This window comes from Nothoprocta perdicaria, unplaced genomic scaffold (genome assembly GCF_003342845.1).
Source record: "Nothoprocta perdicaria isolate Ctin4 unplaced genomic scaffold, notPer1 scaffold_2, whole genome shotgun sequence".
Lineage (NCBI taxonomy): Eukaryota > Metazoa > Chordata > Aves > Tinamiformes > Tinamidae > Nothoprocta > Nothoprocta perdicaria.
This window is the reverse complement of record NW_020455204.1, coordinates 9,694,382-9,702,671: the sequence shown is the minus strand read 5'-3', so window position 1 is coordinate 9,702,671 and position 8,290 is coordinate 9,694,382.

Here is an 8,290-nt window from a genome sequence, read left to right as displayed (position 1 = left end):
TTCAACGAGAAAAAAGCCCTTGGTGACATGCCTTGTTATAGACAAAGGAGCAAGAGAACTGAGCCCACTACAAAGGTGTCTAGTGCCATCAGAGACTGCCCTAGGCAGCCCATCTGGTCCTCAGCTGAAGATTTCTCATGTGTTTATATGTCATATGAGATTTCCCATCTGTCATATCTACCATGTGGTTGTTTCAGATGCCTTAGGACCTCTTAGATGGACCTGCATGCTTGTATGTGGCAATGGATGCAAGCCCAGGGCTTGATTACTCTCAGGAGCAATGTAACAAGGTGGTAGACATGGCACATGTGTGATTCCTGTGCTGTGCATCTTGGGTTTTTTTTTTTTTTTTTTTTCAATTTATTACAGGTTATGAAATATTACCTTTTCGGTGATTTTCTATCCTCCAGCAAGTCAGAACTGACTGACATGTCCAGACAGAGCCTCTATCACTCTTGGCCTATACATGACTTACAATTTATGATGATTTGCAGACTTTATTACATCTTCAGTGAGCTGATTTTTGTAACTTAGTTACGACCAAGATGCCTTCAAGTAAGTTACTATTTGTCTTTTCTTTCTTTCTAAAAAAATGGAAAATCTCTACATTTTAGCTATGACAAAACATGGTAAAAAGTGAGTGCACCAACGAATCACTGAAGATCAAGCTACATCTCTGAACACATGAATTGGAAGTGATTTTTCATCATCTTAGCATCACTGGTCGCTGTAAAGCACTGTGTTATAGCGATAGGAGGTTGGCTGTTACATGTTGATTTAAATCATGCGCTTGGTAGTGACTTGTGGCACAGTGCGTGCACTGAGAAGTTCTTCACGGACATGCATAAGCTGGCACAAGATTGGATTCAGGGGGCCTTGTGAGCATTTTAATGAGAAAAGAGAGAAAATGAGGGGCCATTATGTTGTCCATTTCTGCCATTTCAACTACACTTCCAGCCTGGTCTCTGTATGGCCGCAGTCACGGATAAACTGACCCTTCAGAAAACGAGCCCTATAATCCAGCTGCTGGCTGTGGTGTATTCCCAGGTTCTTGGGGTGCATCTTCAAAGCTCCAGAGCTCTTACTTTGGCTGAAACAGCAACAGATGGATTTTTGAAGACTTTGAATTTCAATCAGAAATTGCAGTAATGAAGCTCATAAGGACTGCGTAAACAAATAGGGCCAGTGTGCCAAGGGTTTAAAGCCTACCTCTAGAAATTACATCGTTGGGTTAGACAGACTGCTGGAGAACCTGCCAGTATCTCAGTATCTCATTAACATCAAAGTAAGATGGGAAGAGGCATCTTCAATTTCTGCTGTATCTGAAAGAGCCATCCCTGTGCCAGAGGCTTTGAGTTTTTAATTTGCAGTCCTATCAATACCCAGAAGGGTGGGACTGGGAAACATTTTCTTTAGATGAAGCACTAGCAGATATGGCTGAACATGTTCTCTGAGGAGCCCTGCAAGGCAGGCATAAAGAACAGGCTAATTCCTTTGCAAGTCAAAATGTGTGGTGTATCCCTACTTCAAAATGATGAAAGAAAGGCTTTCAGAAACACATATAAATGGAATAAATGGTGAGGATGAAACAAAACAGTCATTAAAGAACTGGAGTTAAGCCTGACAGGGAGAAGGCCCATAGCTTTTACCCTTTGGTCTAACATTCCCCAGTTGCATCTTTCTACACCCCAACAAATTCCTTTCCTCCAGCATCTACCAATTGACTGTCTTCTCTCAAGCTATTCCAGGATCTTCCAAGCTCACACCTCATCCAAACCTCCACATTTGTTCAGACCATATGCCTACAGTCAGGCATTACTCACTTGTATTCTGATCCACTCAAAAATATATACATTTAGAATACAGAAGAGTGTACCTGTTTGGCCAGGAAAAATGCTGGAATGGTAAGGCTCTTGTGGAAAATATTGGGATACTAAGAATTATTTTCAACAAAAAGCTCCAACTCCTGAAGACCACACATGCCAGCACAATGCAACAGCAGGACCAGCTGTCTGATTCATTACCAACATTTTTGGCATTCATCACTAGTGTAAGCTACTGGGGAACCAAAGATAAACTGGTTAAGGACCAGCTGAGAAAAAAAAAAAGTACTTACTCGTATCTTACCTCTCATGAACTTCTTTAAACAGTGCAACATACCATTATTTACTTGCTGGTCATTTAAAGATATGATAACATAGAATGGAATTAGGATGAAAGGTTAGACATTACTGGGAATTATGAAGAATTTCTATTTCACCACAAATCAATCAGGACTTTGTTTATGCTCTTATTTGATTTAGACTGAGATTCATAGCACTGATAGCTGACATACTGATTCATTACTGATTATCATAAGGGAAGTTTGAAACAGGAGAATTTAAGAAGGTCACTAAGGACAACAAATGGGCAGGGCTGATGTTTCATTACAAAAAAAAAAAAAAAAAGAATAAAAAAATGGAGATACTTCGCTACCTGGAATAATACAAGTAGTGATTTCAATTACAAGGATATGTTTTAAGAAAATCTGCCATGAATTAACAAAAGATCAAATTAATTATTAAACCGAGATCAAACAGTGTCTGAGACACTTTGCTATTAGCGAGCTTAGAACCCTATAGATCATTTTATAAAGTGAGTATCAGGAAAGTTCTCATTTTATGCTGTAAACAACACAGGTTACAACACTGGCATGCATGTGTACTTGTCCAAATTACTATTTATATTTCTAGGAGAAAAAAATATTTAGGTATGAGAGGCTGAGAGCTCATGGCATCTAAAGCCTTTCTTTGATGAATTGCCTTTTCTGTTTAGAAGTTAATTTCTAGCCTCTATTTACTTCACTTCAACTCACAGCCTTTGAACTTTATCTTACCTTTGCCACACTGAACTCGGTTTCATTTCTGAAATACAAAGTCCTCCCTTTGGATAGCTAGATGGTGACAGTGGCCTAGTAGGCAGCTTGATAAAACAGAGTCGCAGGAGACCTGAGTGATTTTTCAGCTCTGCCACCATGGTCTGAAGCAAGTAGCCCCTCTCTGACTCATTTATTGATACAGATCTCAGTGAAGGGCAAGAGCAAGTCTATTAAGTAAACCACCACTGTTGCTGGTTTTTTTTTCCATCTGAACAGATTGATGTGATGAGTAAATTCCTCTAAAACATGAACTATAATATCTTAGCTAGCTTTTGGTCTCTCCTTACATACTCCAATGTCTTTTTTGAGCTCCGAGTTTCAGTACTGAGTTGCTTATTCCAGTAAGTCATCACATTATGCTTGCTACAAAGACAGCATAATTTTGCTGCTTCTCTTAAGATGCCTCTTTACAGGACCATGTTGTCCCCTCTGGCAGGAGCACCATGCTATGTGTTTGCCTGTCACTCATGATGTCCTTTTCAGAGTCAATATTCTGGGTGTGGAGCTTTTCACACATAGCTGCACTCCTTGATCCTAGATATACAGGGTCCGACCTGGGCAGCACTGAAACACATTCTGTTTTTTTCGCAGCTCACCAAGGGCATCAGAGTCTCTGAGTCAGTGTTCTGTCCTCCTCTGTGCTGGCCTCACCCCTGTCTTTGGGCCAGCTGTAAAGTTTGTCACTAATAATACAGTGTGTCCTCAAAAATGAGCGAAGGGCCAAGGGCTGATCCCTGCAAGCGAATGTGATCACTCCATGGGCATCTGCCCACTCACAACTGCATTTTAGGCCCCTCTGATTCACGGCATGGGCCCCAGAGGCTATTGAGGAATGGTGACATGATCCCAGCACCTTGTGTGCGTGGGGTTTTCCAGGAGTCCTATGAAGATCAGCACAACTCCCACACCTCCTGCTGTTAGGAGCAAAGGTTCCCTGAAAAGTGCTGTGTGCATGGCACAAGAGCAGGGAAATTTTATCATATTGAGTAGAGCTGGGTGCAGACAAGTAATTGGCTGGTTTATCTCTAGGCAGCACTGCCTCAGTGGTCTTTCTCCACCACTCTGTGGGCTCTGCTGAAAGGAGACACTCAGGAAAACATCCCTCATCCCATTCCCATCCCATCCATTCCCATCCCATCCCATCGCCACCAGGCTAAGTGGGGTGCACACGGATGCTGGCAGGGGCCTCCTGTGCCCATGGGGTGCCAGGGCCTGTGGGAAGGCGGCCAGGGGGAAGAAGGAAGCTGGGCAGCGGGAAGGCTGCCTGCCCCCGGGCAGGGAGGATCGCTGTGATACAGCGAGGTGCCGCACACAAACACCTCCCGCCTGGGTGCTTTGTACAAACAAACCTGTGAACCTCCCTGCGCGTAACCCGGCCCCTGTCCTGCAGCACTGGCTTCTCTGTAATGGCCGGCTTCTCTGTAGGGAAAATTATCCTTCTGGGAGGACTCTTGTTGCTTCAGTTCGCTCGATTAAAATTAAATTATATTAACGATACCCAATTCTAGCAGTGTTCAGACCCCAGGAGAGTAGTTCACAATGAAGCTGTTTAAAAAAAAGTCTTAAAAGAATTCACATTACTTTTAATTATTTTAAAATCATGACTATTCCCTGGAAGAACCTATTTTTGAGAGTGCTATCCATGTAACTGGTGTGGCATGTTTGAGGGTTTTTATTTTTTTCAGTTAGAAACATCCATTAATGCTGAATTCCTTTATCTAAAGATACCATGATATAGATTTTTCTCATTGAAAAGCCCTTGTTAAGAAGAGCCCAAAGTAGCAGAACCCTTGATCTCTTTTGTAGTTGGAGAGCCAACTGCTGGAGTTGGCTCTGGTTTAAGCAGAGGTTTGGACCAGCTGACTTCTAGAGGTTCCTTCTTACCTAAATAAGGACATGACTGTAAGGAGGACTGCCTTCTGCAGCGAGGTGGATATTTTCCCCACCTGAAACCTAAAAATGAAGAGTTTAAGGCACCAACTTGTAACCATGTAGCTCCTTAATACAGTATTGCCATTGCTATTATCAGGCCATAAGCTTTATACTGAGTTTGCAAAGCTTCAAGACTGAGGCTTTTCAGGCCTGCTCTGTTGGCACTGGAGATCCCACAGCTATAAACTCACCCATGACTAGTTAAAGGCCCAGCACTGCACCAAGATGTCTGTAGGGACCATAAAGAGAATGAAGAAATAGTATCTAACATGTACAGGGCAACATGTATGGTAAATCTGAATGTAACATATAGCTGTAGACCAATGAAGATAGAGGAAGGTGAAAAGCAAGTTATCAAAAACATAAAATGACCGCAAGTAGATCCTAGAGACAGGAAAGAGAAACCAAAACATCAACAACTTACTCCTCCTGGGGAAGGACTCCAGAGCCTGATGCTTTCTGCCATAGCCCTCTGGAAGTAAGAAGCTTCCGACTTCAAAACCCAGAGGAGCTGTGAAAGGGTGAGTACAACCCAAGGGAAAGAAACTAGGAAGTGTGCATGTTATCATTTTAACTATATTATTACTATTATTGAGACTTTTCTCTGTACAGAAGTGTTCTAACTGCATTATAATTCTTTTTTTTTCCTGTAATAATTAGATCTACATGAATAGTTATTCTTGAATTAAAATGTTAAAAATTCTATTATATAATAATAAATCCTTGGGCTTACTTATACATAAGATATCCTTTCTCTTTGCCCATGAACAAGATTTTGAACATAAAAGCTAACCAATAAATTACATGCTTGGGTCGTTCAGAGGAATTTTCAAATTGCTGAAGATCCTTTCAATACAAAGCACCAGCAAAAGGCCTATGAATCACTTAAAAGCCTTAAAATATGTGTTTTTTTTTTTAAAGACAGACATTGCTGCTTTCTGAACAGAAACAGATTTTTTTTACAACCTTTATTTATTTGATAAATATGTATATTCCTGTATAGATATTGATTAAGGGCAGTAGAAGCAAGGCATTGCAAATCACAGTCATCACTGATAAATTTGAACCTCCAAAATATTATTAATTATTCTTATTTGCTGTTGAAGTGTTGGTGGATATAGGGACTACTCCATACATGGTGGCACCAAAGAGCCAGATCTGAGACTTTGGGGTAGGAAATAGAAGCACAGAGAGGTGGACCAAAGTAACGCATAAGAAGACAACAGCAGAGCTGCACAGCAGCATAGAGAATATCTCTTGACCTCGTGCCAGATGCCCTTTTTTTGGACGGCAATAGATCAAAATGCCATATGACTGGATGACAATATGATCCAAATCAACTCTTCCAAATCAAAGCCGATGCTCTATCAGGGGCTGCTCCACCTCCTTGGGTTGTGTAGGACTCCAAATGAACACCGAGCTCTTCCGCTGCTGAGAAGAGCTCTGATCCCCGCTCAGTTACATTTAGAAACTGTCCCGTGTATCTCAGCATCTCTCAGCACAGGGTGCCACTAAAAGGATGCTCTTCTGGGGGAGCTGTACTCAGACTTTCATTTTGCATTATTTGCATTACTTTTACATGCACTACTTTTACATACCCAAGACTGTGAAAACCACAACCACAGTAAAACAGCAGAGCTAGGAATCCTGCTCTGGAGAGTCTGGGATATTTGGAGGGATGTGACAACAGGACTTGCAACTTCTGACCAAAGATGGGGAAAAAAGATATAATGATGCTTTCTCTTTATGAGCAACAGTGCCTTCACACTTTGGTAGCTGGTGGTGAAGTTTGATATCGTATTAATATAATGAGATTAAATAGTAATGAGGGACCATTAAGAATGTAAAAGTAAAGCTGTAAAGCTTTGCTTAGGAGATGCCTAATAAGTTAGCAAATGCATGAATGACTTTAATTCAGTCCCTTTGGCATACATCTTATGATGCCACTTTCCTTACCTGACCATAGGCTACTTTCATTAGAAACTTTCTGTTTCATTCAATGTGCAGCTGATTCTTTTAGAAACTGCCACTCTTGGTACTAGCAGGGGCAGGGGTGAGAGCAAAGGCGGAATGTGTGAGAGGGAGTTTTCAGACAGCACCTCCCAGCAAGGGATGGCTATTTCAGGTGCTGAAAGCAATGCAGATGAGGCCTTGAAACCCAAGCATCTCCAGACACAGAAAGAATGAAGGTTCTTCTTTTATAATTGTTGCTAATACAGAACATGAACATTATCCTGTAAAGTTAAATGGAGATGAATTTTTAAGTTTGAAGACCAGAATTCATTTTACTAGATTTAAATTTAAGTAATTAGCCATTGCTGGAACTAGGTATTCGCTCTCCATCTTGACTTCAAATAAATAAATTGATCCAAATCTTGTTATGGCCTTGATCAATGTTCTTTGGCCAGACTTTGCATTAGCAAACTAGTGGACATAAAAAACTTTTTGCACTAAAGCCATAAGAAAGCAAAATTAGCTAAAACAAGGATGAAAGCACAATCAAATTGAGATATCTCACGTTATCTTACCTCAGGTTGTGCAAGCCCTGCATAATCAGTCCAGGCTTTTAGTAAGCACGTATTAAAAAGTTCTCTGTGTTATGACAAAGAAACACTTCATTAAGCATAATAGTTACAGTTATTTGCTTTATGGACTTTAGTTTCAAGGCAGGGGGTGAGGGGATGGTTGATCTTGTTCACAGCAAAACAAGGCAACTTACTGCACTTCATGTGTAGCATCTGACTTTGCAGACGTGGGAAGCTTAGAGACAGTCACCTGCAGCTTCATTAGCTAGTAAAGTACCCAGCCTTTCGAATTCAATATAAACAAATATATATATATATAGTATAAATACATATGGCCCAGCTTTTAAGATACCCTTTTCAAGAATTTCTTGGCTGAAATCTAAGGAATTAAGATAGCTCATACACAGCTACCCAAGGACCAAGTGAGTTGTACCGGTAATGTGTCCCTAAAGAGAATACAAAAACAGGAAAAGGAGTCAGCCAAGAGGCAGATTTAGGAGAAAAGTCACAAATTTCCTTATTATCTTTGGGATTGTTTCCAAACTCTTAACCTAAGAAAGAAAAACCTGTATTTGGCAAAATAAATTAACTGTACTGCACAATACATGAAGTCTCAAGATGATCTGTGACATTTAAAATTACTGTATGTCAAGAACCGAGCTGAGGGAATAATGCAGAGAAATACAGCTGGTTGAGAATTTATTCCAGGACCATTTCTAAAGGCACAATGAAATCCCATATTTAGCCCATTTTAAAAAACTGTAACATGAAAAAAGTGTTTTCTGTTCACAAAAGAGCTATTTCAGAAGAACACTCTTCTAAACATGATTTGATCTGAAATTATTTGACAGTTATCTTTTGATATTTTTAACAATTGGTTATTTTAATTTTGACAGGGTTGTGATTAGGTTCTTTA